Below are 21,671 nucleotides of genomic sequence, written 5' to 3'. Positions count from 1 at the left end.
AGTGAAGTCGGGGATTCAGTATCATTGATGGGGGAGCACGGCTTTGGAGTAAAAAAAAACCCCTGGCTGCATCCCGTGCTTGCTCTGTACTAGTGGCATGACTTTTTAACAGCTTTGAGATTTCACATACATACCATGCAATTCACTCATAGACTTCGTACATACAACTCAGCGGTAAACTCTCAGAGTTGTACAATCATCACTATCATCAATTCTAGAACATTTTTATTATCCCCAAGACAAAAGCCCATATCCCTTAGCAGTCACTCCTGTTTACCCTCGGCCCTGAACCACCCCTAATCTGCTTTCTGTTGCAATGGATTTGCCTATTCTGGGTATTTTATATCAATGAAATCATGCCATAGGTGGCTGTTCGTGTCTGGCTTCTTTCACTTAGCATGTTTTCAAGGTTTATCCAGGTTGCAGCATGCACTTAAATCTTTTTTATGGCCGAGTGATATTCCATTGTATGGATATACCGTCTTCTGTTTATCCATTCATCTGTCGATGGGCATTTGTGTTGTTCCCTTGTTTGGGCTGCATGAACAAGGATCCTATGAACATTTGTGCACCAGTTTTTGTGTGGACGCAGGCTTACATTTGTCTTGGATATATACTGGGTCATAGGGTAACCCTATGCATACCACTTTGAAGAACTGCCAGATTGTTTTCCAAAGTGGCAGCACCCTTTTACATTCCTAGCAGTGTATGAGGGTTGCAATTTCTCCACGTGCTTGCCAACACTTGTTTTGTCCATCATTTTGTTTTTATTATCGTAACCATCTTAGTGGGTGTGAAGAAGCCTCTCGTTGTGGTTTCGATTTGCATTTGCCTAGTGATTAGTGATGCTGTGCACCTTCTCATGCACTTACTGGCCACTTGTCTAACTTTGGAGTAGCTGCATGATTTGGTAAGGCATGTAAGCCAAAGCTTCAGTTTCCTTGCCTGTCAAAGGGAGGTAATTGGAAGGAGAATAAATGAAGTAATGAAGCTGGAGTCCCTGATACGTACCAAGCACTTAACAAAGGTTTACCTTTTCACACCATTGATTGGATATTAACCTAGCTAGGTTGAAACTGTGGTCCCCAGGATTCCCTTTCCTGTATGGCTCTGGGTTAAGATTGGCCACAGGAGATACTGTGGGACATTTGGAAGGCATAGTGGTGCAGTGGCCATTTTATGCTCTGAAGGTTGGCATTGGGCCCTGGGGCAGTCACGTCCGTGGCCGCTGCTCTGCTGCCTCCCTTGGTTGGCATGGGGCAGCATATCCACCAACAGTGACATCAGCTCCCACTGGGTCCCCTCCTTCAGCTTCTCCAAGGCCTGGGCCAGGTGCCTGGGACTTCTATGGCACAGGGTAAAGCTTCTCCAGCATGTCACCCGCGTCATCAAAGTGGTGTGGAAGACAGGCTTGGGTTCCCGTTCCCCTGGCGGGTCCCAACTGATCTGTGCCCTCCTCGGCTTCACATCAAGTTTTCCTTCCTCACTGCCGGTCTGGCTGAGCTAATCGACTTCAGATGCAACACCAGAGACAGCAGCTTTGCATAGAATTTCCACCAGCTTCCAGGACTGTGTAGGGCCCAGTTCATATAATAAACCTCTGGTTCCCTATCCTCAGAGTCACTCTACTTCTCTGAGTGAAACCTGTGCGATACAATCACCAAGGGCCGTCACGGTGCCCTCCACCCCCACCTTCTAGAGAAACCAGGGCCTGGGACTCATGAAATGGGCTCTTCCTAGAAAAACCAAGTGGGGTCACCTGGAGTTCATTCTGGACCAGTAACCTCAGGTGTCCCAAGGCAGCGGGAAGCAGAGGGAACCCCCACCTCCCCCTTCTGTATCAGTGTGCTATTGCTGCTGTAACAAATTACTACAGACTTCCTGGGTTAAGTCAGCACAAATTTATTATCTTACAAATTTTAGAGGTCGTAAGTCCTCTAAAAATGGGCCTCACTGGTTAAAATTATGGAGTCTTGGGGCTGCGTTTCTTCTGGAGGCACCAGGAGAGGATCTGTGTCTTGGCCCTTCCCGGCTCTGGAGGCGCCTGCAATCTTTGGCTTATGGTCTCTTCCTCCATCTTCAAAGAAGTAGCATCTTCAAATCTCTCTCTCTCTCTCTCTCTCTCTCTCTCTCTCTCTCTCTCTCTCACACACACACACACACACACACACACACACAAAATTACCCTCTTACCTCCCTTATAAGGACATTCTAATTACACTACGCCAACCCAGTTAATTCAGGATAATCTCCCATCCTAGATCCTTAACCACATCTGCAAAGTCCCTTTTGCCAAGTGAGGTCGTATGTTCACAGGTTCTGAGTGTGAGGACTTGCATATCTTTGGGGGCCATTACTCAGCTGACCACACGCCTAAATCCACTCTCCTCACCTTCTCCACACAGCTCAGCACCCCAGGAGACTGACCCATATGACCTGTATCTACTGGCTCCCTCTTGCTTCTGGTAGGATTCAAACAAAGGGAAGCACCAGCCAAGATCAGAAGACAGAGAAGAGTGCCCGGTTCCCTCCCACGGAAGGCTGTGGATGGATGCATCCCTGTGCCAAAGGACACAGCACTGACAGCCAGTCCTGTCCACACAGTGCCAGCTACACTTGTTCCACTCCCTCTTCTGTCCCCCAGCTTAGCAATGGTCAGCCTGCCTGCCTAGCCCCAAGGTCCTGCACCATTCCTGTTGGTTTCCTTTGACTCTGTACACACCTCTTGAACAAGTTTCTGTCTGACATAAACATAACTGCTGAAACTACAAAACTTTTAGAGCATAATATAGGGGTAAGTCTTCATGATCTTGGATTTATCAGGGGATTCTTAGATATGACCAAAAAAAAGAGCACAATCAACAAAAGAAAAAAAACATATAATAGATAAATTGGATTTTTATCAAAATTAAAAATTTTTGTCCCTCAAAGAACACTAGCGAGAAAGTGAAAAGACAACCTACAGAGTGGGAAAAAATGTTTGTACATTATATATCTAAGGGTCTAATATCCAGAATATATAAAGAACTCTTACAATTTGATAATAAAAAGACAAACACCCATTAATAAATGGGCAAAGGACTCGAATAGGCATTCTCCAAAGAAGGCACAAATGTCCAACAAGCACATGGAAAGGGGCTCAACATCCTTAGTCACTAGGGAGATACAAATCAAGACCCAGTGAGGTACCACTTCACACAGACTACAATGGCTAGCATCAAAACAAAAGGAAAACACCAAGTGTTGGCAAGGATGTGGACAGAGTGAAACTCTCACACATTGCTGGTGGAAGTGGAAAATGGTGCAGCCGTTGTGTAAAACAGTTTGACAATTCCTCAGTAAGTTAAACATAGAATTACCATAGGATCCGGCGACTCTATTCCTAGGTATGAGTGTACACCAAAAACAACCCAAAACAGGTGTTTTCAAATAAAAATTTGTACATGAATGTTCATAAGTAACATTATTCACAATAGTCAAAAGGTAGAAATAACTCAAATGTATGTCAATGGATACATGGATGAACAGAATTGGTACACCCATACAGTGGAATATTATTTGGCAAGAAGTCCTGGCACATGTTATCACATGGATGAACCTTGAAAAATTATGCTAAGTGAAAGAAGCCAGACAGAAATGGCCATGTATTTAGCGTATGATTCCATTTATAGGAAATGTCCAGAAAGCAGATTAGTGGTCGCCAGGAGCTGGGGGAAGGTGAGAATGGGGAATGACCGCTTAAAGGGTACAGGGTTTCCTTTTGCCGTGATGAAAATATTCTGGAACTAGATAGTGGTGACGGTTGTACTATACTGTGAATGCACTAAATGCCAACAAATCATACACTCTAAAACGGTCTAAATGGTAAGCTTTATGGTATGTGTACAAAAATTCCTTGTAAAATGCCTTTAAATGTGCCATACGAACCCTGCCAGAACTGAGCCCCCAGACTCTGCCTATTCCAAGGTGATATCACTTCTACGCTCGATCCTAAACTTCAGCTGAGTCTATTCTTTAAGGGAGCAACTGCTGTTTACTTCTGGCAGGCTCTTTCCTGGAAAAGTATGTCCTCTTCTGGAAATGCAAATGCATCCTCTGCAAAGGGAGGTGAGTACATCTCAGCAGCCTCTGCTGACTACAGCACGGCACGGAGACTAGAGCAGGTGGTTTGAGGCACAGTTTCCAGAGCTTTCTTGAGCAACATGGGGGTAGATCTGAGGCCACCCTGGGTACTTCTGATACCTCCACTGGAGAGCTGAGGACAGTCTGTTTCATATTCTCCTTTGGGGTTGGTGGCAGGTAACTCAGTGATCCCACACTGCCCCAGACAACCAGCCCAAAGGAAAGACTATTTTGCTAGAGGTGTGGCCTGGGCAGAAGGCTAGACAGCAGCCACTGGCCCAGAGTCCAGCTTAATGGAAACCTCTCTCTCGTCTTCTAAGTTATGTGGGACTCCTTAGCCCGGCCAGCTTCCTCGACTCTCTCTCCTCCCGTCAAGGACACCAGGTCCTCCCCGGCTAGTTATGCAGGTAGAGGCCCTTGCTACAGCCTGACATGACTCCCCAGGCTGTCCACCCCCCTTCCTGATTCGTACGCTCAGAATGTCCAGAAATATTCTCTCCTTCCAGGCTCAAATTTAGGCCAATGTCCCCCAGTTTGTAACATTCACCTCCTGCCCTTCATTCCATCCTGGCCCCCATTTTTCTCCCTCACTGCTGTTTCTGACCTTAGTCAGCTGCATTTCTATTTCCTTGCTCCTGGCTATGAGCGCCAAACCCTCTGTTCATTACTCAAGGGTCCTCCCAACCAACTCCAATATGTGAGCTGAAAACACCTGCTTTGAGATGCCCTTACAGCAGATAATTCATGGCTACTGCAAAAGAGCCGGTGACAGGACCCACTGGGGTGGGTTTTTCGTTGTCCAGGACCGTTCAACACAATGTGACACAAAGTTCAAGGTTTCTGCCAGCCAGGCTATTTCCCGATGTGCTGGTGGGAGCGACACTTCACATGCCTAGAGAAGCCTCCAATTTATGTAGCCTTAAGATCAAACGAGGTCGGAAAGAAAATTGGCTGCCCCACTGCGAATCCAAAGTGACTTCAACTAGAATAGGTGGAGAACATGGCGATCATAGAAAATGGAATTTCAGATTTAGTGTCTGATGTTCCATCTCCTAAAAATAGGCAACCTCCCAGCTCCGATCTTGGCTTTCTTTCTGCGTTGTCTCTTTTGGAACTTGGTACAGACGCTTCTGTGCTAAATTTCTACCTGACAGTTACAAATCCTCTATTTGGAGTCATAGCACACTTCAAATGCAGCGTATCTCTATTGAATTCATTCATTCACTCACTCATTCATTCACTCACTCATTCATTCATTCATTCACTCATTCATTCATTCATTCATTCATTCATTCACTGTGCTTCTCTCATCACCATCATCTCCAAACTTCTCTGCATCCTGAATCCCCATCGCTTCCATTTCCCACTCCCAGGGGACCACAACCTCCAGCTGCCTGCCAGCCCTGACAGATCCCCACTTCTTGGTTCTCTCTGCTCCAGTCTACCCTAGACCCAAAGTCCAAATTCTCTGAAGTGCAGCTCGAAGTTACCAGTTCCTACTACAAGCCTTCAATTCACTGTCATGAAAACTCCATCGCATTCCTTTGGCATCTGCTATTTCTTGAATATCAATTATGTGCTGGGCATTGTGTTAGGGGCTGGGATTTGAACAGTGAACAAGACTCTTGGGCTTATGATTGAATAGGGGAGGCAACCATGATGTAGTATTACAGGGTGAAAAGGGCTGTGACAGGGAGGGGAGAGCATACTCTAGGGCCACAAATAAGGACACCGACCCCAGCCTCGGTGGGTCAGGAAAGGCCCCCAGTTCTTGCAGGGTCAAGTCTAGATTTCTCAGGAATGACAAAACGTTGTCTTTACCTGAACTGAATTCTCTTTCCTGACCTCTAGACATCTCACATGTTCTATGAAGCACCCACAATGGACTCCTGCATCTTCCAAAAAGGCCAACCCCCTCCTACTCCTATTTTTTTGTTGTTGTTGTTCATTCTTCTTTCGCCCTGGATTATCCTTGCTCCTCACCTTTACATGTCGAATTACTACCAAGTCTTCAAGAGCTATAAAAACACCCCCTCCTCCCTGAAGCCGTCCCTGGTTTCTGGTTGCACACAAAACCTCTCTCTTTACTGCCCTTATCTAGTTTTACATAGTATAGTGGAGTGGTCTGTGTACGTCTTTGTGCCATTGAACTGAGGGGCCAGGCACCACATTTTGTTCATTTTTGAGGGTCCCAAAGGACCTACCTACCATAGTGCCCTGCACTGAGGTGAAGGTGAAGATGAATTAAGAGGCCAAATAGGACTTTTTGTCCAGCTACACTGAAACACGAATGAGCCACACATGGATGGTTCTGTGTGTACTGCTTCCTTGATCTGAAACCTGTAAATGCACCTGCTCCAGCACTATTAGTCCAGGAAAGTCAAGGGAGAATCACATTTATCCATGTGTCCCAGGGGCCTCTGCCTGCACCTTGTAGGTCCGCAGTAAACCTTTCCTGACCCTGACTTCTTTCTTACTCTTTCACTTCACCGTATACAATCTCTAATATGCCCACCTTACGACTGAACTAAAGCTCATGCAAATATAATCACATCTTTCTCTCTTCCACATTTGGTGAAAGAGAACTTGCTTTTATTGTGGGCTCGCTGCTCTCTGCCATCCTTTTAAATCCTCCTTCTCTGCTTCTCAACCCGCTGGCAAACCTTCCTGTCCTAACCCAGTTCTGTTTGAACTGGCCATCAGCCCAGTCCATATGACCTTCCTTCCCGTCTCTCCTCTTGCACTTGGGCCCCTCACCTTGGCTTTGCTTTGGCGAAAGTTGAAAAGGCTGGTTTCCTCCATCCCCTAATCATATTCCGTTATCTGGATCAGCATTTTTATTTTGCATTGTTAAGACGTTCTGCCTTGAATTCTGCCTTCATGGGGGAGGGGAGAGAGTTGGCACAAGGATTGTTGACGATGGCTACGTTTTATGATGTGTGATGGTCGTGGGTTAGACATGCAGTTTGTCAAGCTGGGGGCTGAGGCTGGGGAGGGGGAGCAGGACACGAAATGCCATAAAGTCACAGTGCAAAATATTTTTCAAGGAGACATCAAAGCCTTTTTCCATAGTGTCTTGCCTTGACCCCATTTCACACTGGCAAAACACAAACTCAAATTAAAATAAAAATACCAGGCTGGCTCCATTTAGCCAGTTGGGCTGCTGGGCTAAGTGACCGGTTTTATTAAAGTCACCAAACACAAACATTCCAAGATTTATTTTCCTTGCTTATAATTTTTGTGCCTTTCCACTGGTGGGCTGTTTATTCCTAATAATTTGGTAGGAGAAAACATTCGCTCATACCAGTGGAGGTCTTATATGCCAAGCTGCAAACCAGAGCGCATTTTATTGCAGAATAAAACCCCTGGAAAACAGGCTCTAGGGGGGCCCCGCTGACGGCAAGTTTACAAGCATAGCACAATTGACGCCATTATAATTAGTTCCCCCCAAAAGTCTTATTTTTTAGGGCAGAGATCTGAATCTTTCTCTTTGCACATGAATATCTCCGGACTAGAGCAAAAACATTATGGAGGGTGAGTCATAGACCAGCTTTGGGCTTTAAAGACTAACGCAGATCCTATAAATCTAACCCACATTCTTTTACTGGGAATGACTGACTTTTATGAAAACCGAGGATTGTAAATCAGAAACCTAAATAGCTTGCTTTGCAGCAGATAAACACAGATTTATGTAGTGGCTGAGCCCTAACTTAACCCTTTCATGGCGCCACAGAGGACAGGGAGGGGGTACATGTGCTGTGGGGGGGGGGAGTGCTTATATCAGCACTGGTGTTTCTTCCTCAAAGCTGGAGTGTGGACAGGACATGTGCCACATGTCTATCTCCAGCAGACAGAGGTGGGTGACAGAAGGAGTGTGTCTTTCTATGGCCAGGCATGCTCGCTACTAATCCATCTCTGCTGGGCGCACATCGAGCCACCAGGAGTTGGCCCCTGGTTATTCCAAAGGACAGTCCCCAACTTGCTGTGCACACAGACAAGAGCTAACCTAGGAGGGGTTTTATTGTGGGTGCTTGGATGTGAGCCTGTTCCCCGCCTGGACTTCTAATTCTTATAGGTGTGACCTCTGGCAGGGCACCAAATCTCCCTGGACCTCAACCTTCTCATCTGCAAAATGGTGCATCTGGCACGTGTTACGGATTAAATAGGACAATTACATAAGGTGCTTAAAACAAATGCCAGCTGGTGATAAGCACTCAATACCTGTTACCCAGTGGCGTTACTATTATTAGCAGAATCATTGATCATGTGGACCAGGCTTCTCAAACTGTGACGTGCACACCGGTCACTTGGGAAACTAATTACAGCACAAATTCTGAGCCCCTGCGTCTGAGATTCCCCATTTCTAACAAGCTCCCAGGTGATGCTGATGCTGAGTCCCTGGGCCCTCCCCTCCCCCTCTCTGAATATTGTAGGTGCAGAATTCGGAATTTACCAACAGTGCCTATATCCTTTCTCATTCAATTCTCATTACAACACTTGGCCAAGGGGACATATCAAGCGTTCCTCTTGTGGTTGGTATTATTATCGCCATCAACACGATCCTAGGCAAAGAGACAGGTCTCCAAACCTTTTCCCGCCCAGAACCCACGGCGGCGTCTGGCGGGTCGCGGTGGCTGCCTGGTTACGGTGTCTGCCTCAGCCGGCCCGGCCCGTCCCGCAGCTGCAGCGCGCTTGTCTGCGCGGGGCTGCCCCCATCGCCGCCGCGCAGCCCCCTCGGCCTCGCGCTTCTGTGTTTAGGCAGGGCACGCCCGATGTTCAGACTCGAACTTTAAAAGGAAACAGGACCCATGGATCCCAGGAGGGAGGAAAGGGGCATCTATCATTTTTATGTGGCATTTCAAAGGAGGAGGCTCCTAGGCGGCCCGGAGACAAAGGCCGGCAGCGGGTTAATGGGGAACCTCGGGTTTAATCATTAACGCATAATACTAAAGCTGCTGGAAGAGGCCCGGGAGCTCTGGCTCAGCCTTTGGGGGTGGGGGGTGGGGGATCTCTGGGAGTCGGAAGGTCTCAGGGCTCCCATGGGCGTCCGTGGCGTTGGGGTCCTGGGCCCATCCTGGCAAGATGGGGCTTTCTGCGGAAGCTGAGAGTGGGCAGATGCGTCCTTTAGGTTCCAAGCGCCTGAGAATCTAGGGAGGATGGGGGGCCCCTAGGTGGCACCGAACTGGGGAACTGGAACCTTTCCACCCACTCACCCTGCCCCAGTCAGATGGAAGCATTATTAGCTCACTTTCTAAGCCAGACCTGAGACCCAGGTAAGCAGGCCAAAGCCACACAGCTGGCCCCTGGGCAGTCCTGCGCACAGGGCAGGGCCCCAAACGCAGCATCTCCAGGGACCTGGCCCCCACGCCCAGGCTCTTCCCAACCCCCACCCTGCCCCTCCCAGCACTGGGGCATTCAGCTCTGACATCTGCTGGTCCCACCCCCATGCTTCCCACACCAGTCCACCTGCCTCTCTGTGCGCAGGCACTTAGCGTCTCCCTAACCCTCCACCCTTATCTCATTTTAATCATTTACCTGGAGCTAGAATGAGTGGCCTCCTTCAGTGTTTTCCCAAGTGCTTGGACAAAGCCTTGAAATCACACAGTGAGAAAGTCATTTCCTTCCCAATTCTCCTCCAAACCCTCTGATGGGGGTGGGGCAGGGCTTTGACCCCTGAGCACCTGTTATACGGGTGTCTTAACAAGGGGGAGCAGACCTTTGGCTCAGAGACCTGAGCCCACCATGGTTTCTCCCTAGAGTTTAATAAGAACCATCCTGTATTCACTGGGTTTCTACTTATTTTTAACTTTTTTTTTTTTTTTAAATATTGAAGTTTAGCACCAGGAGGGCTGTTAAACTGGGTGAATCAGTACAAACTGAACAACCTGTGAAACCAGCAGTCAATCAAGAAACAGAATGTGTTAATTCTCAATTCAGAAAACAGAATTTTCTGGGCTCCCAGCCCCCTCCCCATCCCTTCCCAGTCACTATCCCTCCTCCCCAAGGGGTGACCACTCTCCTGACTTAGAACAGCATAGGTTAGATGTGCCAGTTTTCACATCAGTCACATAAATGGACTCACCCAGGTCCAATCCTTTGCTCGGCATCGTTTGTGAAATTCATCCACGTTACTCTGTGTAGCTGGAGACTGTTCGTTCTCATTGCTGAAGAGTATCCACTGTATTTATTTTAATAGTGACTCTCCATGTATAATACACAGATACTGGTTTTCCATTGACCTCTGTTGATACTTTTGAGAATTATTAAAGAATAAAATAATAGACTTAATGTAAAAATTAAATAACAGCACCAGTAGAACTCAGATGTGGGAAAAATAGCAAAGATGATACATAAAGAGTGAAGAGGTGGCATTTCAGGCTTACTAATTTAGGGTGATGGAATTTCTGAACCTGTGCCCGTGTCCAGGTTGGGACAGGCTGGAAGCTTAACAGACCTGCCAATGCACTCGATTTTCAGCTATCTTGCAGGCCAGGCTCCGTGGTGGCATTTCCCACTCAGAGCTTCCTAGCATATCTTAGAAGGGCACAGGAGCCCATGGAGCACGCATGTGTAGGCTCTGGGACCTGCACCATAGCTCCTCTGTAGCAGAAAGGGCTGAGCTGGCCCCCCAGCACACCTCACTGACCTTTCCCACATCCCTGTGGGAAAATTCCCCAGGAAGAGATAAGATCAGGGTAAGTTAGGGCCTTGTAGGGGCTCTGTCCCCATCTTGGAGTTTCTGCAAGTCCTGCCCAGTCTTCCTGCTGAGGAGGTGACCCCCCCCTCCCTCCCCTGGAAATAGCACCCGGCCAGGATCCCCAGGGGGCTGGAAGCAACGGCTGTCCAGGAGAAACCTGAGCCCTGGCCTTGGGCTCAATTAGGTATAGATTTCCACCTTTCTCTCTCAAGGGAGGAAAAGTCATTCATAAACCCTAAGCAGGAGGTGATACTGACTTGTTTACCTTCAGATAGTGCTTTGGGAGTCCTGTTGACTCATTAATCTTGGAGATCTGATCACCCAGCAGTTGATGGCTCACACTTAGGAGGCTGAGAAGAAAGGCCTCTGTTCTCTCCTGACAAACCCAAACTGGAATCCCAGCTCCCCTGTCCCTTCTGCTGCGTGACCTTTTGTGAGTCCCTTAACCCCTCTCAACCTTAATTTCCTGGTCTGTAATGGGGAGGTAGTAATATTTTCCTCGCAGGGCAGTGGTGAGAATTACATGGGCCAGGGCCAGCCAAGCATTTAGCATTGAAGCTCAGTAAGTGGTGTTGGTCTCCATCAGGAAGAAAAGAGGAAGGGGGGTGGGGGTGGGGAAATGTCTAACTTTGAAGCCAGTGGCTTGATTTTTTTTTTTATTGCAGTATAATTGACATACGACATTATATTAGTTTCAGGTGTACAACATAATGATTCGATATGTGTATATATTGTGAAATGATCACAATAAATCTAGTTAATGTCCATCACCATACATAGAGAATTTTCTTGCCACAGTTTCTCCTCAGGAGAACACCGCTTGGAACACCCCAGGCAGCAGTCCCATCCCCGCCATTTTCCATGTCTGTCCCAGGACCCCCGGGGGGGCTGTCATGTCCGAATTGACTACGAGAGAGGGGCTGAAAGGGAGAGGCTAGGTTTATAGTTAGGACTGCCAAGTTGCCAATCCTGAGGACAGTCATTGCACCTCTATTTTGTTTCCTTATCTATAAAACGAGGCAATTTTATTCAGTGCCCTGCCTCATAGGTTTATAGAAAATCAAAAAGAGAATGCACAGGAAAGGGCTTGGCAAACTGACAACAAGCCCTGCACAGAGGAAGGGGCAGGTGTCAACCTGACATTCCAGGAGCTTACAACTGGCCTTGCAGGTTCAGTTTTGGTTTTTTAACTGCAGCCTCGTTTTTATTTGCTTAAATAATTTTACATACAGTTAAATCCACTCTTTTTGGTGTACATTTCTAGGTGTACAATTGTATAGCCACCACTACAATGAAGACACAGAAGAGTTGCACCAAAATATTTCCTCATCCTTCTTTGTAGCCCACCCTTCTCCCAGTTCCCAACCCCTGGCAACCACTGAGCCGTGTCCCTTGCCTCTCATTTTGCCTCTGCCTCACTGTTATGTAAATGGAATCATATAGTACGATAATGTGTTATACAAATGGAATATAACGGATGCTGTATAAGTGGAATCACATAGTGTACGGAGCGTTTGAGACTGGCTTCTTGCACTTAGCATTATGCACTTGAGATTCATCCAAGTTGTTGTGTATCAACAGTCCATTCCCTTTTATTGTCAAGGAGTGGTCTATTGCACGGACATGGCGCAGTTTGAGTCTGTTGCTTGGACATACCACAGTTTGTTACACAGGAGTTTCACCATGTGAAGGACACTGGGGTTAGTTCCAGTTTGGGGTGATAATGAATCAACCTGCTCTAATTTATGTTCAGGGCTTTGTGAAAACACGTTTCATTTAATTTGGTTAAACATCTTGGAATAGAATTGATGTGTCACACGGGAGTATTTAACTTTGTAAGGAACTGCCAAACTGTTTGCCAAAGTGGCTGCACCGTTGTGCCTCCTCCCAGGGACGCATGACAATTCCAGTTGCTCCACATCCTTCTCAACACTTAGTGTTGTCCACATCTTTCCTTCATTTTTCCTTCTTAGCTATTTTACTAGGTGTGCATGGTCTCGTAGTTTATGGTTAGGGTGGTGTAGTAGTTTTCTAGGGCTGCCATAACAAAATACCACTGGTTGAGGGGTTTCAACAACAGATGTGTTTTCTCACAGGTCTGGAGGCTGGAAATCTGAGATCAAGGTGTCCAGAGGTTTGGTTTCTCCTGAGGTCTCTCTCCTTGGCATGTAGATGGCCACCTTCTCCCTGTGTCTTCACATGAGTTTCCCTCTGACTGCATATTTCTGGCGTCTCTCCATGTGTCCAAACGTCCTCTTTTTATAAGAACATCTGTCATTGGATTAGGGCCCACCTTAAATTAAATAGCTCATTTTAACATAATCATTTCTTTTGAGACCTTATCTTGAAATATCCTTACATTCTAAAGTATTGAGGGTTAGGACTTCAACAAATGATTTTGAGAAGGACATAATTCAGCCCATACAGGCAATGTAGACACATCTTAGCCCAAGCACACAGGATGGGAACATAAGTGATCAAATGGCCTTTATGTGGGGAAGGTAGAGACAATTGCTTAAGTGCATATGGCACAGGGTGGGATCCATCATCATGGGACAAAATGCCAGATGCATCCTTCCACTGGACGTATGGGGAAAGCACAGGCTATAGACTCAGACCCCAGCTCTGAACCCAACTCTGCTGTTTCCTGGCCATACCACCTTGAGTGGGTTGCCTCTGGGCTCAGCCATACTGTCAGTCAATTGTACCAGAGGGAAATTATGACTGTCAGCCTGGTGGTGAGGAGTTTAGAGGATAATTCATGTGTAACAGTTATTTTATTTTTTCGAATTCATTTTTGCTTCTCTTTAGCTGAGCTGCAGGGAAACGTTTGGCATTTTCCCTACCCCCTGGGTTTTGTGTTAAGGTCCAAGTGCTTAATAAATGTCAGCAGTTGGATTTAAAGAGTTTTGGTGAAATTGGCTACTAGAGACTCAAATGTGCTTGTAGATTTGTACATGATTAGAAAACTGTCACGTGCCGTAGAAAGTTAGCCACTGGGATTATTTGCCAAAGGTCTCAGAGGTTTCCACCTCCTGCCTCTTTCCATGGGCTACCCAAGTTCACCCTCTCCGACTGCATTTGAAAGGAATGTGTCTGTTCGGTAAAGAATGAGACCCATCCTTTCCCCGAAGAAGTCAGCATGGATCAGGGGAGACAAGATGGCGGAACAATAAGGGAACGACAAGGAAGAACAGGGTCTTCTCACCCCTGGAAAAGCCAAGTCAGGCGGTGAGCAGCCTTGGAGGAGAGCAATTTAGGCCTTATTCCCAAGAAGGCAGACTTGACAGAAGAGGTGCTACTTGAGCGGAAGTGGGGGTAGAAAGAACAGGGTAAGAGAGTCCTTTGTCATTATATTAGCCTTCTATTGCCGTCGTTATTAATGAGCACAAATGTGGTGGCTTAACACTAACTTATTGTCTTACGTCTCTGTGTTTAGAAGTCCAACACAGTCTAACACTGGGCTAACATCAAGGTGTCCCAGGTCTGCTCTAGGGAGGAATCCATTTCCTTGTTTTTTTTTCCAGCTTCTAGAAGTCACCCGTATTCCATGGCCATGGCCCCTTCATCTTAAAGCCAGCATCTCTCTGCCCTGTCTACTTCTCAGGGTTCTCCGGGTTTAAGGACTCACATGATTAGATTGGGCCCCCCTGGATAATCCAGGCTAATCTCCCCATCTCAGGGTCCTTAGTTTAGTCACATCAGCAAAGTCCTTCTTGCCACCATGGAAGGTGACATATTCACAGGTTTCAGATCGTAGGACGTGAACACCTTTGGGGCCATTATTTTGCCTGCCTCATCCATGTAGCCATGAGCTCTGAATCCAGGTGGGAACTCCTCCCCTGGTGTGGCTGATGCGCCCAGACTGGGCCCTTTGTCTTCACTCAGTATTAGACTTGGCATTTCCTGAAGGGTCCCTTTTCTCCAGGATTCAACCCAAGTCCTCCCTGCTGCACCCATCTCTCCAGCTTCTCCTTCTCCTAAGTAACTCCTTTCTGCTGGGCTCCTGCTGTCTTCCAGACCTGCCTGTCTCTGCCCACATTTCCTGTGCCCCAGATTGGCAGCTGGCTATAACCCGCTGCCCTGGAGAGTAGCCTTCAGATGCCTGGAATGCAGAAAGGATGTCATTCGTCCAGCTCTGGGGATAGCCACGAGGGGACTATTGTCCTTCACTCAGGGACCTGCCACTGCAGAAAGGAGGCCTGTGGCTGCCACCTCCCAGGCTTGGAGGACTCAGCATCAGCTCCAGAATTCTCCAGCATGTGAAGAGTTCATAACTAAGGAGACTGTTTCATCAGAATGAGACCAGAACTTCTGTCTGTTCTCCAAGCAAGCCACATCCGAGGGTGTTTTAGTTTTCAAAGCCTCAGGAGCAACAAATGCGGAATTAAAGCCAACAGATCAGCGCTGAGCATACTATCAGACTGTGTTTGTGCACTGACTATATACAAACATTCCCTTGCCTTGCACACCCAGGCCTGCCACGACTGTATTCAGAGCCCTTGCAGTCAGCTCCGCCCAAAGTGGCAAAATAAACACGCACAGAGATTCTGCAGGAAAGAGCTGCCTGGGGCATTTGGGCCCAGATTTTATTTGAAGAAATGTGCAAGAGGCCATGGCACTTTCCCCAAAGTTCTTGCAACCACAGCATTCATGGCTGTGAGGACCAAATGCGGACAAGCCACCCCTCTAGGGCCACCTGCCACTTTGCTCCTGTAGGGACCCTCAGCTCCAAGCAAACCAGGCACTATCACCACCTGGCCTTCTTCCTCTCTGGCTCTGCTAGCCCCCACCCCTCCATGCAGCTCAACAAACTTCCTCCAGGCTGGGCAATGGGAACCCAGAGCTGAGTAGGATGTGGTGAGAGCCCTCCTCACAATCCAGGGGAGGAGGCAGGGCCATATACAGACCAATACAGCACAATGTCCTAAACTTCAAGATGGCTGGGCACAGGCCCTGTGAGAGAGCTGTGCCCAACCCAGCCTGGAGAGACAGGCAATCAGGGGAGGCTTCCTGAAGGAGGAGAGTTCAGAGCAGAACGGGAGGTTGGTCAAGCGGAGGGAGCTGAGGACACTGTAGGTGGAGGGGATAGATAGAGAGGATGGTCTCCTCTGCCTCAAGGAGACCATTGTCACCTGGATCTTATCCTCCAGCCCAACCCAAATCACACTTACTTCCCACTGTTCTGCTCAGCAATGTGTTCATCTGGCACAAAGATTGTGTATGTGTATTTGTGTGTGTGTGTGTGTGTGTGTGTGTATCAAAGAGAGAGACAGAGACAGAGACAGAGAGAGACAGAGACAGAGAGAGACAGAGAAATGGATCTGTAGTTCTCCTCTACCCTCTGTGCCACCCCCAGAATGGCTCTCCATGAAAGCTGGTTGAGCAAACATAGATAGCTGCATCAGCAGCACGGCCCTCAAAGCCTCACGCTTCTCTCAAACATGGGTCCCATCCCCCCCATCAACGCCCAGGCTGTGCTTCTTCAGCTATAAGTGTAGGTAATCATGGCCTCTGCCCCGAGAGTTCTCAGGGCGACTGTGTCAAGTGAGGGATAAATGCAAAGCATTTAGCAAATACCTGGCACCCAGAAGGTACTAAATAAATGGTAGCTATTATTATTCTTGGTGGCATTCTAGAATTCCTAAGGCTGCTGTGCCAAGGTGCCGGCTGGCATTCTGGAGGCCCCAGGGCACAATGAGAAAAGCTCCTGTTTGAAGGTCAGGCCCTGGGGGTCTCCTGCTCAGCTGTGCCACCTCACACTGGTGCCCAGGAGGACCCAGGTCTTCTGTGAAGTCACCACCCAGCCCCATCGCTCGAGGAACTTTCCCAGGATAGTGATCTAGCTCAGGGCGGCCCTCCTCCCCCTGCGCCCAACACAGCTCCCAGACCCCCATCGGCTCCCTGCTCAGAAGACACACACACTGGGCTCAGGGAGGTTGGCTGTGGGCCCAGGGAGCCGCCTCCTCACTGGCCAGGAGCCTCCCTGCCTCCCCCACACACCCACCTCCAGCGTGGCAGCAGGCACCTTGGGTCACATGTACACCTGCGTTTCCCGCCCGGCCCCTCCCCTGGCAGGCGGGCAGCCATGCTCCGTGGGGAGTTCTCGGGCACCTCCCACTGTGCTGCTGCGCATCTGCATGAAACCTGCCCAGCTGAGGAGCTGCCCAGTCCTGCAGGAGAGGCTGCAGCAGGCGGTACCCAGGCAGGCAGTGTGGTGTGGTGGTTGGGCACACGTGCCTAGGTTCACATCCCAGCATTACCCTTCCAGGCCGAGACCTCCAAGTCTCTCAGCCTCTCAGAGCCTCTGTTTCCCATCTGTAAAACTGGGGACATAATAGCACTCACCTCCATTCCCCTTCCCCCCACCCTGAGGTGGTGATTGTGAGAGTTGCAGGGTGTTTGCTCTCAGCCCAGAGTCTAGCCTATGTCAGGGAGCAATACATGTTTTCTTAAAAAGAACAATGGAATTAGACCACAGCCACCATTCAAGTGCCAGGAGCAAAGTGTTCAAGATGGACATCTGAATCAGGACACGTGGCTGTCCTTGCAGCTTGGCTTGGGGACCCCAGAAGATGGGAGAAGTGAAACAGTCCAGAAGAGAAGCAAGCTAGGACTGTGGGAGGAAGGAAGGGTGCAAATATGGGGTGCAAGCCCCAAAGGATCCAGGAGGGGAAGGGGGTACCATTCCCAGGCCAGCGCTGGAGAGGACCATGCACTCGGCATGGAGAAAGGGCCTGGCTGGGGTCTCCCTCGGGTCAGGGGAACCCTGATAGTCAGCCTGGCAACAGTACAGAGCAGGGGGGTGCTGGGGGACAGAAGACTTCTTATCTGAACAACAAGGTCATGGGCTAAACTGGCCCATGGCAAGCTTAGGAATGACTGGCCAGAAGCCATATTCATATTGGAAGCACTGTGGGCTTGAGCTGCAATGCAGTTCAAATTTCTAAGGACCTACTGTGTTGCTGCATTTGGTATCACCGGAGAGATGGGGCAAAAGTAGGCCCTGTGTTTGTCACCTAGGCAGGAAGATGAGGGCACAAGTGCTTAAATCCTGCGACAAAGATGGGTGCTTGGGGACAGTGCTGGCCTCACCTCTGAGCTCCAGCGGGTGTGGGAGCTCTCCCTCCAACCGCAGCCCAGGAAACAATGCTGAGAAGAGCACCTGGGCTGTGGGCTGGGAGTCAGGCAGCGTAGCCACAGGTGTGGTCAGAACCATGCGGGGGGCTGTTCTTTTTCTCTCTCCTGTGATTTCTGTGGGAAGGGACCCTGGCCATCTGGACTTGACCTGAAAGGCCAGGGAAGAACACGGTAGCTTCAGCATAAAGGAGGTGAAAGGAAGCCCCAGTCCTCAGGGCCACACGGGGTCTTAGGCTGAACCCCTTAGGGCACCTACCCAACCATCCTGAATCCAAGATTGTGGGGGAATGGGAGCCCCCAATGGCCAGGGCTTCACGGGTCCTACACCCAGAGCCTTGTCAATTAGCTTCTACCACACAGTTTTGAGTGAAATAAGGTGTTTTGGTGGCAAAGGGGGCAGAGATAAAGTACAGGCGGTTGGGAAGCTTCAAGGATGAGAGGGTTTGCCTTCTTGTGGTTTGGGTCACTGCCAAAAAGCCACCTCCTCAGAGAAGCCTTCCTGACAGCCCAGTTTTCTATATCACTGAACACTGTCTGTTTCTTCCAAGGCACTATTAACCATTTGTAATTACGCATTTATTTGATCATTTGTTTTCTAGAACAGAAGCTCCATGAAGGCAGGGGCCTGGCATACTTTTTCTCTGTTGTAACCTAAACAAACCACTAGAGGGCATAGCGGACACCAGGCTTAATGAAAGGTCTGGGTCTGCAGCAAAAAAACCCCCAAATATGACATCAGCAGACCGAGGTTGGGGAGGAGAAGAGATGCATGGACAGAGTCAGGTTCTGTAAAGTTGAACTTGGCAACAGAGCAGGATAGGGTTTGGAGCCAGGGAGACAAGCTCTTAGGCTAGCTGTGCTTTTGAACAAGAGTGTTCTTGGAGCGCAGAGCAGGGCCAATCAATGAGATGAAACCAGAGAATCTTCTAGACCACAGATTCCAACATGGAAGCATATGCTTGTGTGTGGGGGGAAGGTGGGGAGATGGTGGTGATGGTGGTGAGGGATTAGTTGATGGAGAGGGGGCTGCTGGTTCCTGCCCATGGGCTGGGTAGAGCCATTCCCAAAGAGGTGGGGGAAGCAGGTGGGCAAACACACAGAGGACCGCAGTCAGGATAAGGAACAGCAGGTGCTTTAAGGTACCACAATTTTAAAAAGAATCAGAGATGCACATTTGCACCACTGAGTTTCACTTGGAGACTCTGGGGTGGCAACTTGCTTCCAGATTTGTGGGCGTCACTCAGGGCTATCTGAAATCAGAAAGCAGAAGGGTGAGAGGAGAGGAAAGGCAATGCCTTCTTGCCTTTGGTAGGGGCGGGGGGAGGTGAGGGCATTTAATTTCCCATCAGTGGTTTTGTTTGCTGCCAGCAGCGCAGACATCACCCTGCTACCGTGACAGCGCTGCAGCAAGTTCCTGCAAGGTGCACCAAAAGCTGAAAACTGTTTAGTTGAAGTTTCTACTAGAACCTCCAAGAAAGCCCATAAGAGTGGGAAGCACGCCTGTCCCCCCTGTGCTGTGTGTCCCCCCACAATGGCCCAGCCCTGACCCCAAGGTCCCAAGAGTGACAATGATCCAGGGAAAGGAGCCGAAGGGGAAGTGAGGGTGAACACAGGGAACAGCCAGGGGTGTCCGTTGCCCACAGAGCCACTGAACCCACTCAAGCTGCCCCGTCCCAGATTTTTAATGCGACTCCCTCAGGGAGTAGCAGCCCGTCCTCTGAGCCTGGAATCACATACCACAGCTTAGACTACTGGGCAGTTCCCATCCTCAGGGCTTCACGACCTTTTTGTAGCTGGAAATGACTAAAGCCTCAGCTTGTTGCAAGTGAAATGCCAAGGAGTTGGGTCATAAGTCCCCCTTGCCCTTCGCTGGCCACTGGCACTTCCCCCCCTGCTCGAACATCTTGGGCTTGCCTGCTGGCCACCAGGGCTAGGCCTCCCACCACCCTCCCGTTCCCTTGAAAATGTAAACCTTCTGTGTTTAGCACAGGCCAGTCAAAGAGTAACAGGCAAACAAAAAAAGCATCTCTGTGGGTGGCTTCAGGACTGTGTGGCTGCCAGAGCTTGAGTTACCTGGACTGTGGACTGGTGCTGGGTGGTGCAGGCTGCTGTCTAGGCTCCGATTCTGGAACAATGGGTGGAGAGCAAGGACCATTCAGTGAGCACCTCCTCTGTCTGTCCACATGCAGGCTTTTCACATGTTGTCTAGTTCATCGATTCCTCACCACAGTCCTGAGGGGTGCACTTCATTATCCCCACTTTACAGATGAGCAAACAGAGGCACATGACTTTCTCGACGCCACTCTCCATCCCAGGGCCAGAGCCAGGATTTGAATGCGAGTTTGACCCAAGGGCCTCTTCTCTTTGCCAAGCATTTGAGTGGCCCCACGGGAAGTTCTCCATCAATGGTAGCAGCTATTAATATCACCAAGGCACATAATCTAATAAGGGGACAAAATCTTTTAAACCAGGAATGACCTGGACAATTTCAGATGCCCATCCTGACCCTCCCATGTGACTCTTGGAGCATGCTGCCACCTCCAGGGGTGGGCGTGGAGTTGCACCTTCAGGCTGGGGGTGGGGGGGCTCCCCCTGCTTCTGCCTGGTCAGGACATCTGCATCCCTGTCTTACCTCCACACATTTAGGCCAACATCATTTCACATCTCTGCTCCCTCCCCTCCAGGCTCCTTGCTAAGCAGGCATTTGTGGACCTTCTTTCAATTCTGGTTTCTCTACAAGCTGAGTCTAGATCTTTGGCATGAATTGCTGCTGCCAAGAGGCTTCTCAGAGACGGGGAGAATCACGTGCAGGTGTTCTCGCCTCAGGAACGTGTTTGCAATGCCATCTGCTGAGCCCCCAGAGGTTCTGATTCTATAAAACTACATCAGAGCCCAGGAATTTGAGTCGTAACAGGCTCCCCAAGTGACTGACGCTGGTGGTCTGGGCACTGCACTGCAAGAAGCCCTGAATGACACCAGTACACACATTCCAAATGGTTTAATGCTGGAGACGAGAAGGTGCTTTGCAAAAGGAGGTGGAACAAACCACTTAGAGATGGACGGGGGGTGTGTGTGTGCTTAGAACTAATACATATGGCGCTGCAACTAGGAGCTGCTTGTTTGACATTTCATCATTTTTAGATCTCCCAACAGCCCTGCAAGATAAACTTGATTAGCCCTATTCACAAAGGAGGGAAACTGAGGCTCAGGGAGGTTAAGAAACATACCCAAGATTTCACAGGCTGTCAGGAAAGACCCAGAATTTGAAGCTGTCTCTGGCGGATTCTGGAAGACTTCTTCACAAATATTACTCTGCCAAAGACTGAGCAGGTCCCAGGTGCCAGACACCTTTATGCAGTGCCAGGCATGAAGTTAGTGTTAAAAGCATACTTGTTAAATGAGCAAAGAATGAATGAATGAGCAAATGAGAGAACAAAATTGCTTCGAGATTAAGGAACCCAGCCCGAGAGGTTCCCTCTATGACCTCATGCTAAACTTCCCCTGCCATAGTTTCTTTAATCTGAAAGGTGACCCCAGCTAAGTTTGCCCAGTTGATAAGGCCATGCAACTCACCTACACCGTTTATCTGCAACCTGAATCCAAACAGGAAGCCAAGGCTGAGATAAGGCCCAGGAAGGCAATTCTTGGAATCGTTACCAGACTGGAACTAGCCGTTTAATTTGGTGTCTTAAATATCTAGTGAGCTCCACCT

At 48.9% G+C, this 21,671-nt stretch overlaps 1 long non-coding RNA gene across 2 annotated transcripts; it reads right to left on the bottom strand.

Annotated features, from left to right (window-relative positions):
• Positions 1-1,147: 1,147 nt before the first annotated feature.
• Positions 1,148-20,947, bottom strand: LOC141572884 (uncharacterized). Of its 2 annotated transcripts, XR_012498377.1 has the most exons (4): positions 20,592-20,947; positions 20,033-20,400; positions 9,658-13,112; positions 1,148-8,909 (listed from the first exon to the last, which is right to left on the bottom strand). It is a non-coding gene; the product is annotated as an uncharacterized LOC141572884 (long non-coding RNA). The 2 variants fall into 2 exon arrangements; XR_012498376.1 differs by having other exon boundaries at positions 20,033-20,947.
• Between the last annotated feature and the right edge of the window lie 724 nt (positions 20,948-21,671).

Source organism: Rhinolophus sinicus, linkage group LG07 (assembly GCF_036562045.2).
Source record: "Rhinolophus sinicus isolate RSC01 linkage group LG07, ASM3656204v1, whole genome shotgun sequence".
Classification (NCBI taxonomy): Eukaryota; Metazoa; Chordata; class Mammalia; order Chiroptera; family Rhinolophidae; genus Rhinolophus; species Rhinolophus sinicus.
Note: the sequence above shows the minus strand (reverse complement) of the source record. Positions and strands in the feature narration are given on the sequence as shown.